General features: G+C 39.5%; 1 long non-coding RNA gene across 2 annotated transcripts in view; it reads left to right on the top strand.

The window, feature by feature from the left end:
* The first annotated feature begins 5,734 nt into the window (after positions 1-5,734).
* LOC112656047 (uncharacterized) overlaps positions 5,735-16,079 on the top strand; it is an 88,442-nt gene continuing 78,097 nt past the window's right edge. For both annotated transcript variants that reach the window (XR_003134065.2, XR_004808326.1), the window contains exon 1: positions 5,735-5,849. This is a non-coding gene — a long non-coding RNA (uncharacterized LOC112656047). The remainder of the gene's footprint in view (positions 5,850-16,079) is intronic.

Raw genomic sequence — 16,079 nt, 5'->3', positions numbered from 1 at the left:
TACAAGATAACTCTACGGGTATGTTAGTGGAGGCAGCACTTGACTCTGCCTGTTAGGTGTGTAATCTACTGCTCTTTCCCATAACCTGAGTGTAGACAGAGAAACAAAGAGGGCCTCGAGAAGGGTCTCAGGATGGAGCACAGCGCCGGCACACAGCAGAGATTTAGTGTTCTGTTAAATAAGTAAATGATAACCATATGTGTTAGCCCAGAGATATGTATGAGGCATTCAAAAGCGTTTGCTCTTTTTATTGGTAGCAATGATTTGGGCAGTAGATCAATTCCAGGGTAAATAGGTCTTGTGGGCAAGAAAACTAAACTAGGAGAAGCCTATAATGTCTTTGGTCTGGGGGAGCTTCATTTTAGCAGAAACCAGATGTGTTTTCACGATGAAGAATTAATTTCCGGTAAAATGGGGATAATAATCACAGCTTTACTGTCTCATCAGATCGCTGTGGGGATCAAAAGAGACACTATATGTGAAAGCGTTTTGCAAGCTGTTAAGTGCCATGTACACACGGAACTGCCTTAGGATGAAGGCAGGACATGCTGATGCCAGCTGAGGGCGGCACTGAGTTCAGCACTGGCAGATGCCTTTACCTGGAGCAGTGTGGGAAGATTTGAAAGCAATGATGGAAAAGGCATTCCAATAAAGTCGGGGGATCTAAACCCAAAGCCAGAGATAGAGAACAACAAGACTCGTTTAGAGGACAATGAATAGACTCATAGGTATGTTTATAGACAGGAGCAGAGGATTTATTTATGCATGGAAAGATAGGTTAGGGCCTATCTGGGGAGCTTTGCAGTCTCAGAATCAAGTGAGGGAGTCTCATCGCCAGTGGAAATGTGGTTTCTGTGAATATGGGGATTCCTCTCCATGGCCCTAATTGCATACAAGGGAATCAGGGAAGACTTTAAGGGAGTTAACCAAATTCCTCAAGGGAAAAATAACTTTCTTGCACAAGGGCGAACGCGAAATGATTTTGAGAGGCAGGGTTCTCCAGGGATTGTTCAATAATACACTCTTATTGGGAGTACGCTGTGTGTCTCACATGATTCTAAGTAAATGATTTACATTAACTCAATCTTCATAATCGGGGAGACTGTTACCGTTTAACAGGTAAGATAACTGAGCTCTGGAAAGGTCAAATAACTTAGATCCTATCACCAGGAAAAGGCAGAGCAGGAGTCAACCTTAGGCAGTCTAGCCCCGGAGCTTTGGGGCGACACTGTCTTGGTCTTGATGCACTGGTAAGCCCAGAAGCAGACCCAAAGTACTGGTATTGGGTGTTTTCACTTTGTGAAAATTTATGATTTATGTACTTTTTCATATGTATGCCGCACTTTAATAATAAGTTAGTGATACAATCTTTAAAAAGTCAATATTCTGTTTCCCTGTAGAAGGAAAGAATGGAAAAGTATATATAAACTGTTAGCCTGATTATCTCTGGTTATGAGGAATAGGAATAATTTAAATTTTCTTCATTTGATTTATCTCTATTTTCTAGATTTTTGACAACTATCCTGTAAAACTTTTGGAATAAAAAAATATTGTTTTAAGTAAACAAGGAAAATTTCTGGTGAGGAAGGGGTGCAACTAACTTTGATTTAACATTCCTGTGAGTAGTATTTTTATTTACCTAATTCCCAAAATAACCACTTGAAGAGTTTTCATACCATTTGTTGCCATTTAAGCATTAAATGAATTTCAAAGTGCTAAATCATGGACCCAAGTCACACACAGGACTCAGCACATAATTAAAAGAGACAGGATTTGAATCTGGGACTGATTCCCAAACCTGGGAAAAAATTAAGGAGAGGATTTAAGGATGGAGAAAAATTCTGGGACATAAATTTTAAACTGACCTATTAAGACAGGGGTCAGAACCAACCACCTTGAAAAATTGCCAAACAGGAAGCGAAAGATAAGATTTTTTATCACACAAGAGGTTAGTATAGCTTGAAATTTAATCAGTAGCCTATGGATTCTTTAATGTAGCTTATTGGGAAGAGGTTATATCTCGATTTTTTTGACTCATCACTGGATGTCTTCTCCAAACAAAGATGAATAAACCAACATTTGTGCATGATCCTGGGAAGTCTGTTTCAAAGATACTACTTACTCTGTATAAAGTTTTTAAATTTGTTTTTGCTTTTATTTATTTGTTTATTTATGTACTTATTTATCACTTCATCTAGTAGCCCCACATTTCCCCCTCTTTTTCCCCTAAGAATGTTACCCTATTTTGGGCGGACATTTTACAGTGACTCATTATGTTGGACATGAGGCAATTCATGTAACTGCCAAATTTGGAAGAATTAAATGACCAAAAGCAGATAAAGATTTTAAGTGTCTTCTGCAGAACTGAGCAGAGAAGTTTAGAAGGGGACGGTGGATTCTGGTGAATACAAGAAGGGGAAGGTGTTAAGTACTTCAGTTTTAAAACAGACAAAACTAGAAACTGTTGGCACGTGACTTTGGCTAAATGCCTTGAACTTGTTCCTGTGTGAACCAGGTGTAAAGTGGCATAAAAATGACATCTACTGGACAATGCAGACTCTATATTTGACTTGAGGTGCTTTGGATAAATGATGTCTTTATTAGTTTGGGCTGGGACAAAAAGGATACAGTTGGCTGCAAAAAGATGTTTTAAAGGTTCATCCTGTTTTTTCTCCCACAATTTTTTTTCTACCCATGTGGCCATTTCACAGTTTATTGCTGAGTTCTTAAGGGCTTGTGAAGCTGACTTTTAATAATAATAATAATAAACGCTGATATTTTGTTTCGGTAGGAAAGGGCACAAAAGGGAAAAACATGTTTCCTAAATAGTAACTTCCATGGTATTTTTCCTTGTTGGAAAACAAATAGTTCTGCAGATGTGGCACTGCCTTTTCTATCTATTTTTAAATGTACCAGTATTTGTTTCTTTCTTCCTGGTGTCCCTGAAATTACAGATGCTGGGAAAACAGGGAAAATTCAGGAAAATATAATTTATAAGGTTGATGTTAACTTATCAAAAATTCCAGAATTCCAGTATGGTTAAACAAGTGGATTTTGAGTGATCTAAAAATGGATGGGTTTTGGTGATTCTTAGAAATCAACAGGACTATTGAAGAGTTAGTGATGTCAAACAAATGTTGTTTTAGCAAAATGTAAGATACGTTTCAAATATCTCAAGATATTAAAATTTCCCTTCTTAATGAGTCTCTATCGGTCACCCTATTTAAAATTGTAACTTTTCTTAATATTCAATATTCTCCACCTCTGCTTCATTGTTCTCCGTAGTGCTTACTGTCCCCAGACACACTGTCTGATTAGTTTGTGTGTTCCTCTGGAATGTAAGCTCCACAAGGAAGGATTCTTTCCCTTCTCCTACTCTATTCTCTTAACTCTCATATCCCCAGCACTTAGAACAGTCCATGGTACATACAAGGTGCTGAAAGAAAGCATATCTTTGTGAAGATATTAAAATCCAGGGTGAATGATAACATGGTTATTTGGATGGAACCATCAGAACCAATGCCTGATGAGAACCTTCAGGAAGGTTTCAGGTGTACTGAGTCACTTAGAACTTTGATAATTCTCAGTGGAGTCTGGTTGAAGACAAAAAGGTAGGCTTAGGAAATTTTTGATGAACCTAAGCTAGGAAGAATAGCCATACAATGACAAAACCAACTTTAGTTTAATTTTGGGGGGCTAAAATGATGGGTTCAAGCAAGAAAGCTAGAGAATAATAGAAAAAAAACAGTCTTATTTATTTTAACTGAAAGAGCTATATAGCAAGTGAAGAATTTATTTAACTTACTCAGACCTGCACTTTTCTCTTCTGTATTAGATGGACTTAACTAGACTTCAGGTATCTTGTAGGTACTGAGATTACTTGATCTTCTGAAGCTAAGGGACCAAGCAGCCAAATTAGCAGGCAGAGTGGACATCTCAGCAGATAAAGAGGGAAAAGGGGCAGAGGTGGCAGTTATGGGAGCTGGAGGGACAGGTGCCTCATAGGTAGCAAGTCATGGAGGCAAGGGTCAGTAGTGGTTGAAGGGGTGATTTTGGCTGGGCAAGCTGAGATGGAGCCACAGGAGGAAGAAACAGAAGAGGAAGAGGGTGGGGAGGGCAAAGGAAATATTTCTTGTGCTCCTTCTTATGCTCTTGAGGTGGCTCCTCCCCCTCCCTATCATTTCTGTATTGATAGGAGCACTCATGATCTGTAGGGAATAAAGCAAAACCAAACCAAACCAAATCCGCAAATCTCAAATGAAGGTAGGCATGGACTCCATGAGCAAATTGGAACAATTGCCATCAGGTAAGTTTGTGCTACTGTTTCAAGATTGAAGTCAGAGAACACATCACCACGTGGGCTGGCATTTCTATATCTGATAAAGAACCACCACTCAAGTGGAGCAGCATCAGATTTTATTAAGGTAGCCATTGCATGTAGAGGTTACGTAGAGCAGTTGTTCTAAACTTGAGTGGGCAGTAGAGTAGCCTAAAGGGCTTGTTAACATGGATTGGGCCCCACCTTCAGATCTAGGTGGCCGAGGGTAGGACCTAAGAATGTGCATTTCTAATAGGTCCTCTGTTGATACTGATGCCGCTGGCCCAGGGACCACCTTCGAGACCATTGTTTCAGGCTGTGTTCTCAGGGTGCCTGGCCATGGAGTGAGTGGGGCAGAAGTCCACAGGCTGCCCGGGCTGGCCGTCACACAAAGGAGCCCCTGCAATCCTGCTTTGAGGGTTTAAGACTCTGCTGTGTTTAAATATGGAAGATGATGCTGAACTCATTATCAATAGAGCCCTTGACCTCTTTTCAACTGGGAGAAAGGGGCTCAATGAGGGAAACATAGGCTTTGGGCAAAGTTCTCTTTGGTAGGTCTGCTACCTTTTCTCAGTGAAGAAAAAGGGAGGAAGACTGTTGGCCCCCTCAAGTCCAGACTTAGATTTCTAATTTTTTAAAAAATTTATTTATGTTAGTCACACACACACACACACACACACACACACACACACAGAGGCAGAGACACAGGCAGAGGGAGAAGCAGGCTCCATGCGCCAGGAGCCCGACGTGGGATTCGATCCCGAGTCTCCAGGATCGGGCACTGAGCCAAAGGCAGGCGCCAAACCGCTGCACCACCCAGGGATTCCCCAGACTTAGATTTCTAGACCTTGCATTGGCTCTAACCAGTTGCACGGTCTCAGACAAATCATTTAATCTCCTGCATACTGTCTTCTCATCTGTAAAATGAGAATGTCAGGCTAGATGATGTTTAAGATCTCTTCTGGCTCTCAAATTCGTTTTGTATTATTCTAAGTCAGAGGAGGTATTTATATCACAATGGCAAATGGACCAGTTTATCTTTGGGGTAATTGAGTTGGCTTTGGAGAGTTGTTCTTTCTCGGTGAAGGAAAGTCTCAGTGACCCAAATTTTCTCTGAAATCGTATGCAAGGTCTCTAAGTGCTAACGCAGTATTCAATGATCGGCTTTATCCTTTCTTTTTTTTTCCTTTCTGATGTCAACGACTCCTTGACAAAAATATAAGTAGTTTGTTTTTAGTTCAGAATAGAAAACCTGTCATTTTTGGGGAAAAGGTAATAAAAATTAGACCCATTCGTTGGTACTCAGTCCCATCACCTGCTCTTGTTGTTTGTGTGTTTTGCCACCAGATAGCAGAATTACTCTTGTTATAATCTTTTTTTGACTTAGTTGGGTTTGCTTTTTAGCAACTCTTTAACAGAGAAATGAGAGAGAGGAAGTCCTCCTTAACTTGTTACCTGAGAATAATTCGTACTGGAGGAAAAAGCTTCTGCAAGTGCATCCACTTAAAAATGCTGGCTGAAATGTGGTCAGGTAAAAATGGCTTGCGTGGGCTTTTATCATGACCAGTAAAATTAGGAATTATAAAAATATGTTCAGCTGCTCATACTTTTTTTTTCAGCTGCTCGTACTTTTAATCAAATTTAGATTTTATTTTCAACTATACCAAAAAATGTATCCGGTGTTTTTCTTTTGGGCAGAATCCAGTTCGTGCTCTTTCTGTTCAGCTCTGTCTCCTGGAGGAAGAGTTGCTGTCTTGGCTTATTTGCCTCGTATGATTATATAAGAAATCATTTTTTGGAATTATTTAAAGACTATCAATTTTTGCAAGGGTATCCCCTGATTCTTTGATACTTGAATCGATCTCTTTGAAAACATTTGTTGTGTCGTCACACTTGTTGATATTTCTCTTCTTTGTTGACTAGCTTAACACTTTCTGATTGTTTTGGTTGTTGGCTTTGCCTGTCGTATAGTCTTATGAGAGCACTTTCTTTGACTTCATGGAATCCTGGATTTTTTTGTCAAGTTTACAATTTCATTTTTTAAAGGCACATGAACCCAAAATATGGGGCAGTGTAGTGTTAAGGAAAAAAGAATTGTTTTTCTAGGAGAAGCTTTATTCATGTTGCATTTACATAATCAGTCTAAAATTAATGTGTGTGTGTGTGTGTGTGTGTGTGTGTGTGTGCGCGCGCATGCTTGGGGTTGTTACCATTTATGGAAAGCATACAAAAAGCCTGTGTCAGTGAGATTTTGCTATAAATATATTGTATAAGAAGCCAGTGCCAAACTCAGTGGTTTAAAGCAACCATCATTCATTCTCCTGGATTGGTAGGTTGTCTGAGTTTTGATTGATACAGTGAGTTTGACTAGGTTAAGGATTTTTGAATGAGGATTAGTTTTGTAAGAGGTCTATTCATTAGGGAATTTCTTGGTACAATAGATTTTCCTTTTATGAAGCAAACCTCAACATCTTCTGGTTCTGATCCTGGTTCTGCTCCATGCAAACTATGTTATCTTGGACAATTTACTTAACCTTTATTTGTTAAATGGGGGTAACAGTAATACCAGTTTCATTCATTTTTATGAGGACTGAATGTGATAATGAACCTAGTACGTATGGAGTAGTTACTAATCTTTAGCTTTCCTTGTTATTAAGAGAAAAAGTACCTCTGATTATGATTAAAAGGTCAATGAATTGGGCAGAGGGGGAGGGGAAAACATGGAGTTGGAGCAAGAGGTAGGGTTTGAATTTATCCTCAGTTCTCTCATGCTATAAATCAAGGAAGCTGGTAGAACCAGGATTTCACTTTATTTAATAAGTACTTACACAGCGCCATTTATTATGTGCCAGACTCCTTCCAGGAGCTAATGAATATTAACTCATTTAAAGCTCATATCAACTCTAGGATACAGATATAATTATTTTCTCCCTTGTATAGATGAGAATATCCAGACCCAGAGAGGTTGTGTAGCTTCCCAAGGTCACACAGCTAGTAAATGGCAGAGCCGGGATTCAAATGCATGGCAATCTGGCTGCAGAGTTTGTGGTCTTTTTTTTTTTTTTTTTAAAGATTTTATTTATTTATTTGACAGAGAGACAGAGATACAGAGAGAAAGACAGAGAGAGAGAGAGAGAAAGTGCAATCAGGGGAACGTCAGAGGAAGAGGGAGAAGCAGCAGACTCCCCACGGAGCAAGGAGCCTTATGCAGAGCTCGATCCCAGGACCCTGATATCATGACCTGAGCTGAAGGCAGACGCTTAACTGAGCCCCCCAGTTGCCCCTAGAGTCTGTGGTCTTAAGGCTGGAGGTGCTTTTCTGTCACAGGGAGCAACACAAAGAAAGCCAGGCTGAAGTGAGATATAGTCCTGAATATAGATATTTAATTTATATACTATGTTTTGAGGATTTGACTTCATTGTTTCCTTCTGAACTGAAGGATTTGAAGCAGAACTCTGTTCTGTGTCCATTTTGTCTTGTGGCCTCTCTGGAGCTTATTCCAGGATGGGAAGAGACCCCGAGCGCTAACTGCAGGCTGCTGGAGAATCACTTCCTGAAGACGTGAAGCCTTCCTGGGCTTGCCCACTTCTCATTCTCCTTCACATGAGGCAGAGAATCAGGATCACCCCATCAGGCTGCTTTTGCTCTTGAGTAATAGAATGTTTATTGCTAACTTAAAGGATATAGGATGAGTGAAAACAAACTGGGTTTTACATCTGGCTCTAGCCTGTGCAAAGATAAACACACCATGCTAATAAATCTCCCATACTAAAAATATATCCACACGGGGCAAAGGATGATGTTTGTAAATCTAATTGAATTGAATTTCACTTTTGTGCCTTTTGGGGGGCATAGTTCAAGCACGAGGAGTATGCAGCTCTGAAACACGATCCTGTGGGTCAGCATTACAGGTAATTGCCCATTTTAGCTCTAAGATGATGACTTATAATAAACTTAGTTGAGGCTCTGAAATGCTCAGTCATATAAAACTGCAATTGTCACGGGCAGGCTCGTCACCATGTGCAGTGATGCTCAGTATTTGGAATTATGTATTTTTATTTGGTTTTGTTTGTATCTCAGCTCAAGCGGCTCTCTGATCCAACAAAGATAGGGTGATTTTATTAAAAATTTAACATGTATCTCATAGCAATATTTACTTTAATGTGGTAAATCAAGAAATTCCTCCTTTTCTGAATGAGATATGTTGGTAAGATAAACTCAATGCTCTAAGATAAATATTAACTTTATAATGAAAACTAGAGAATGCCTTGTCGGGTACATTGTAGCTGTATTTCTCTAAGGAGATGGAAGCCATCCGTGCTTCTTGCTCTACCTTGTATGAGAGGGAATGGTTTAGATTTTAATCCTTAATTATCTGTCCGAGCTCCTTTTATAGTGACATCTCATCCTGTGTGTTCTTCAACTTCTCATTTTAAAAATATTGAATATGTTTGCTCATGCAAAAGACTAGCTGCTTCAAGAATTATAAAAAAGTACAACCAGTTACACACAGTAGTCCATGGAGGAAATGTTAACTTTTGTAGGTAAAATTCATTAGTGAAAAGGAGATTTTGAAAATCTCGAAGTTAAAAAAAAAAAAAAAAAAAAGCTCTTATAGGGACTCTGGTGAACACAACCAAAAATCCAATTAGAGAATGTTTGAGTAGAGTTCAAAGGACACCTGTGATAGTTTTGATAAAGTTACTGCCCTGGAAAGAACTGAGATATACTACTTTTCAACACGGTGATTGTCCATGTATGGGTACCTTCACGCAGTGGCACCAGTCATGAATCCTGTAAGTGACCTATTAATAACCGCAATATGAATGAAATGTGCTGCCTAGAAAATGAGGTTGCCTGGCTCTCATAAAATACCATTTTCTTTTCATAATTTACGGGATGTGTTGTCCAAGGAGATGAAGTATTTCATGTTGGTCAGTTTGGGCTCTGCATAGGCCTAATACCATGTGGAATATTTTTAATGGTTGACTGATAAAACATTGTTTCCTGCAACTCAGCCCTTTTCTGATTACAAACATCAAGGCTACAAACACAATTTCTTACTCGGTTTATCTCTTGAAGAGTTACAAATACTATCAGAGACCTAAATAAAGCAACCAAGCAAGATTTTCGTTGGTGTTATTTAACCTGTGAACGATTCGGAATTAAAGGCGTGGTCCTTGCTTTCAAGAGGCTGATAGTCTTGAAAGCAGAAGGTTAATTCCCTGTAAACATTATTTTGATTAACCACTTTGAACAATTTTTCTCATACTTAATCATACTCAGAGATAGACAAGCTTCTAATCTTTCCATGAGGCTTATGCATGCTGAGTTATTACTAGTGGAATGCATGCAGTGGGAAGAGGGGAGGGGAGATGCTTGGATTACTTGGAGGTCATCCACTGTGCACAAGAGGGAAATTTTCCACCTTTTAAAGTATCATTTATATGTTGTCAAAAACACATGGATGCTCATATGATATCCATTCTTTGAGATTTGCAAGGTGCAGGACAGAACGTAAGTCATACACGCAAGTTTATAAGAAATCTATACGAAAGAATGTTGCAAAAATCCATTTGACATCCTGCCTGTGCTTGGCCTTCGTTTCTCCTTTGGCACACACCGGCTCCTCTCTGCCCATGCTGTTTGCTGCTTCTTCTATGGCGGGGCAAATATTGGCAAATCTTTTTGGCTTTTCAATCCCAAGCCTATTAAAGTTATGAGGAGAGTGGTTGGGGTCTCAGACAGGATGAGATACAGGAGGACTCAGAAGAGCGCATGATGTGCTCTCTTCTATCTGTGCTGGGTTTTGGGTAGACACAGGAAGTGAAGAGATTTGGGCTCACAGACAAGTGAAGAGATGTGGGCTTACAGAATTGTGACTGGCAAGGTTGGAAGGGGGCTGGGCACACTCACCTGGTGATGTGAGGACTCCCCGTATGGCAAATCTGTCTCTTAATTGGGGTTTATGTTTGTCTTTCAGTCTTCACGATCATACCCTGAGCTCTCCTTTGGAAAAACGTATTTGTCATTTTGTAGGTCAGACAATAGTCCAACATCAGCAATTTCAAATGGTTCCGGTGGAATATAATGTGCTGCTTGAGCTGGACAGAGGCTGAATTTTCCCCACCATCTCCACCCCTCTCCAGCAGTGTGAATTTGGATAAGTCTTGTAATCTCGATTAGTCTTACTTTTCATGGAAAGTGGGGGCAAAACATACACTTTCTCATAGGGCTGCTGGGAATATGAAATTATCGATAAATAACACATACGTATTTGTGCAATGTAGTAAATACACTTTAAGCGGTGTCTATGACATTTCTTATTTATTGCTTAGATTTCTGAGTCTAGCACCATCCATGCTTACACTAGTCACTCAATAATGTTTGTAGAATAAAAAAACACCAAGTTGAAGCCTATGTTATGGTAAATGCCCAACAAATACTTACTGCATGAGCGAGTGGTTCTTGTCCTAGATCAAATGGCCCAGAGAACCACCTGGGAGTTACTCATCTCAGAGTTAGCTCTGAGGATTCCAGCCTGCGGGAGCTCTACTTCAAACAGGGATTCTCATGAAAAGCAAATCAAAAGTGAATTTGAAGGAGAGGCAAAATACATTGTTTCTTATTAGGCTTGCTGTTTGATTTTCATTAGGCATCCTGCCTGATTCTTATTAGGACTGCCCTGATTTCTTTTAGGTCCTGGTCATTTAGGGTCAGTGCTCATGTGCTATATAATGATGTCATTATTTGACTTTATTACATACATGATGTAGGTAATGATTCAGGGTTTATTCCAGAAAATAATCCTAAGCACCTAATGCTGATTGGTTTAATGATACAAAAACTAATTTGGAAAGAATGGAAGGTTTCCTGGGGCACAGCTGATGATGTGAATGTGAAAAGGCTTCATTTCCCACATTTAAAGAATGGAAACAACATGCAATTACGTGTTCTTCGATGAGGTGTTTTCTTTGAAATGGTAGAACTTGGAAACTGTCCATATGAGAAAGGTGGAAAAATTTAAGCAACTGTGCCAAGGTCAGTTTTCCTTTTTTATTTCCTTTATTATTGTTATATTTATTCTTGGCTATAAACATATGCTTTCTCACTTTTTTTTTCTCTTTCTTTTAATATGAAAACCTAATGGGGAGACTGATGAGATTGGCCAAGTCTGTGAAATGAAAATGAACTTTGTAATTTTGTTTATCAGCTTGGGGTCAATGACATAGAAATTCTGTAAGTTATAAATGTAAATATGAACATGAATTCCATGTGCTGAATTCATTCATGCAGAAGGCGGGCCCATTCCACTCCTTGCCATCACCCACCTCCTACCAGTTAACAATTAGCTAGTTAAATAAGCCACGTTGGGGTTCTTTGTGTCTGTTTTACTCGGCACCCTGTGGTGCTTATCCAAGCTCTTTAAGAGAGATTTGTGCTTGGATCTGATCCTTGTGATGCATTAAGAAAGGTGAGAAACTGGCCATTTCTTCCTTTTAATGCTTTTCTTTGGGATGGGATGGAATAGGAGTGCACATCGAGTGACCCTAGTCACTCACTCCTAGACATCATTTCAAGTACCAACTGCACTGACTGAGCTTTTAAACTGGCCTTAATTAGGTGAGTAAATTCCCCACTCTCTATCATTTTAATTTTCTGAATCACCTTTATCTCACAATGCCTGATTTCTACCCACTCACTTATCCACTGCTTGCAGTTACGTACTCTTACGAGGTGTTGTTTAATAAACAGGAAAAAGACTAGCCCTTTTGACACTTAATCTCATTAGTTCCTTGTTCTTACTCGTTCTTCCATTTTTTTGCCATGGAAATTTCCCTCATCAAGGTTATGTTTATACTGGAAAGGGGAGATTATAAATATGACAGTTGAACATAAGGACATTGTGAGTTGTTTCTTCTATTCAATTATTTTCCTCCTCTGAGGAGGCATGATCTGCATCTCGTCTCGCATATCCTTTACCAGATGCCACAATGGCTTATTCCCCAAACTTGATCAATTCCCTTCTTACTGGTTTTTAAGCTTGATGTTCTGTCTCTGTTTGTGTTTGTCAAAAATTAGTTTTGCCCAATTTCTATGTCTGTTCTTAAGTGCTATAGGACAGAAAGCCAAGTGAGCCTAATGGAGAAAGGAGAACAGAATCAGGAAGGCTGAGTCCAAGCCCTGAACCTCATTGATTTGCTGGATGCCCTTGGGCCAGACTGGACCATTTATGTCCCAGGGTCCTCATATATACAATGAGAAGTGGGGCATCCAGGGTCATTTCTGTTGGAGCGTGGGTATTTCCTCACCTATACAATGGCCATACTAATAACATCGGCCTTATGGAGATTCAGGATTAAATCAGATTTTATGTATATGTTCTACATGGTGTCTGTCCTAGAATAAGAGCTCACTAACTCAACAATAGCGAACCTTGCAATGGAGCTAATTGGATCCACTCCTCTGTCTAGCTTATGTTCCCAACTAAAATTCTTTTCTTCTATGGAAAGAGTCAGGGGAGGGGACAATGAGGGCAGATGGGGAAAAGAGTTCTCAAGGAAGTAAGTCCCTGACGGGGTGGCCCCTGGATTCCCAGGATCCTTCTAGCCCAGTCACCTTGGATCAGACCAGCAAAAACAGCTTCCAACTAAGCAGCAGAGTCCTAGAATCACTGCTGCTTAATCTTGGGAGTTCCAACCAGCCAAAATGAGTAGAGTCAGTGTGTAAGACAAAGTGGGCCACTCCTTGCAGACAGCAGCCAGCAGCCTCTGAAACAGGATGGGTTTGGCTGCCAAACCTGGGATTACCCAGCTGGCTTTGTAGGCTCATCCCAGAGTCCCTTGGCTCATCGTGCAATGACATGACCCTGCATTTTGTAAATTTCAAGTTTTTAGACCACATTTATCATAGTTAGATTATTTCTGGGTGAAATATATTTACTAATATATTTAATATTGGTTTCTTTCTTTATGTCATGCCTTGTGTCTTAGATTTAGAATCACTTAAGACCGTTTTGGTTTCAAGTGATAGAAGTTTATCTCTGACTGACTTTAGCCTTAGAGGATTTATTATGTTAGATATTTGAAAATTCAGGCCTAGCTGCCTCCCAGGGACTCAGAAAAAGTTAATTAGAGCTTGGTTTTTTCTTCTTGTTTTTGCCACACCCCTTGTCAAACCTTTCTTGTCTGTGGATTAAAGTCTCAGACAAACTCTTACCTTGTTGTGGCCTTGGTAATTCTAGTCCTTTACTCAACCAACTACAAATCTGGCAGATATAGAATTTTTCTTTGGTAATTGTGTCTCACTCTACTGCCTAGGGCCACATGACCCCTCCCCCAATCAGTTCATCCAAGGGGATGGAATATGATTGTTCAATCCAGTCGCTGCCCCACTCCTAGTTTGAGGTCATCCCTACCTGAAGCCAGTGGACAAAAGTAGGGACAGACTCGTATTCCAAAAGGAAAGAGGATTCTTCTACCACAGTCCTCCAAAGAAGAGGGAGTCAATGCTGGACAGTCAGAAAGAACAGATGCTCGTCACAGATCTCTTTACTGGAATTTGGAGCTTCACAACAAGAAAAAAAAATGCATTCAATTGTTCACTCGAACATTTAACATAAATCCTAGTTTCTAGATTGAATGCCCTGCAGATGCTGGCATTTAAAGTGGTAATTATAAACATGGAAACCTGCTTGTGGTATAATGATAGGTAGAAAAACAGAATATAAATCTTATGTTCATAGAGGTCACAGTTACATAGATAAAATCTGGAAGGGATGTTTAAAGTGAAAATAGCTTAGATTAGAATGTTTATGGATACTTTTTCCTTTAAAAATACTTTCAATTTGTTTCTATGACTTTTAGTTAAAGAAAAGAGAAAGTTCAGTGAATGAAAGTTGACCTCATTAGATAGGAATGTGGTACGTGTGTGTGTGTGTGTGTGTGTGTGTGTGTGTGTGTGTGCAGATCTTCTTGACAACATGACAACTGCCTTTAGCATATTAGTAGTAGTTTTGAGAAGGATTCCTGTGTCCTTCATACCATAGTGCCTGGGTCAAATGTTCCACTTTCTCTTTTACTCAAGACTGGCCCTGCATTTCACTGATTTTATACATTACCGAGATAATACACTTTTATTCAATCTTACTAGATATTACTAGATATTAATCCTTCACATTTTCTAAACTTGATATCCCTCACTTTGATTTCTGTTTTCTTCCATGACATTGAATGAAATTAGCCAATCGCTTCCCTCTACCTTTGCTTCAAGGTTGCATTACTCTGTGTGAGTCCTGCATTAGGGGCGGTTGGGGATAGGTAACCCAGGATCAGAATGGCTACTCCAGCAATGCCCCCAGGTTCCTGGGATCTTTACACTTTTTTCATTCTGCCATCTTAACTTAAGAGTTATACTTGAAGTCTTGCCTATTATTTTTTTTGGCTATAATATTTAGCTATTTATTTATATTTAGGGTAGCTAAACAGGTCATTACTTATTTTGAAGAAAAAAGAAGACAAGTCAACTGATTTTATGAGTAAGCCATTCCAATATTTAAGAACTAAATTGCTAGGAGATATATGCTTTTATATTATCCAAACTATTTTTGTGAAGTAGTCTATGCTATTTTTTTCTGGGAAAAGGAAGAGATCTTTTGCTAGAGGGAAGAGACCTAAAGAGACCTAAAGTTTGTTATTATCTGTGGTCTCTATATTATCATCTTCACGTTGAATCTTAGCCTATGTTTCTTACCCACAGTTAGTCTCATGAATTCCCCTCATCTGTCCTCAAAATCTATCTCTGCATGTATAGATGTGACAGTGGCACTTTGATAGTTGTGCTAAAACGGGGCTCCACTGCCTCCCCAGGTGTCTAACTGTGGCCTAATCACTCTGAGTCTTAGTTTTTTCAGCTAAAAAAGGGATCATTGTGTCTACTTTTCATGGCTGCTGAGTGCTGTTGAATTAAAAGTATTGGATTGATTGTAGACAATTGCTTGTGTCTGACTGATGAATTTAAAAGGAAATTTCATGTGGTTCAAGCTAACATTTGTAAGGTCTAATCACAATGCCATAGGCGGTGGCTCCATAAACAGTATTTGTTATAGTGATAGTGGTAGGAGTTTCATACTTGGCAATAAGGAAAATAAGATGTTGACTTGGCAGTTGCAATACACAAAGCCTCTCTCTAGTTCAAATCAAGTTAAACAGGACAGTTCATCCTGGCTCTAGGCCAGACTGAGGCAATATTCAGTGGCAAGGAGCTCTTAGCTCCTTAGCAAGTTGGAGGGTGCAGGGGAAACCTTGTCTTGAATGAAAGACATCCAAGCCTTCAGTCTTGGATGAAAGCTTTGAGCAGTAGGTAGATGAGGGCCTCTCATGAGTTATTCCTCATCATACTAAAGCTATAGAGTTCTCCCTAACTTTCTCACCCCAGCAATATCAGGGTCAAAGGCACTTTAGGGATCATTTATGTGTATTTGTGCTTTGAAGGAGTCAGGGGGTGTGTGTGAGAAACTTATGGTTCTTGCTCTACACAGATTCTTTTGATTGAATTATCACAGAGGTAGTGAAAGAGAATCAATTAGTAACTCTGTTCAGAGAGGAAAAATTGTGCTTACAGTTTGAATATTTGCAGACAGAAAGACTGAGACCTTTTCTATGTTAGAATGTTGAATCAACTTGGAAGGGAATTGGCTATCATGTGATGGAGAAAGGAACTGTGACAGATAAAGTAGGGAGGACCGGATGTGGGATAAAAG

Source organism: Canis lupus, chromosome 22 (assembly GCF_003254725.2).
Source record: "Canis lupus dingo isolate Sandy chromosome 22, ASM325472v2, whole genome shotgun sequence".
Classification (NCBI taxonomy): Eukaryota; Metazoa; Chordata; class Mammalia; order Carnivora; family Canidae; genus Canis; species Canis lupus.
This window is presented reverse-complemented; position numbering and strand designations above follow the sequence as displayed.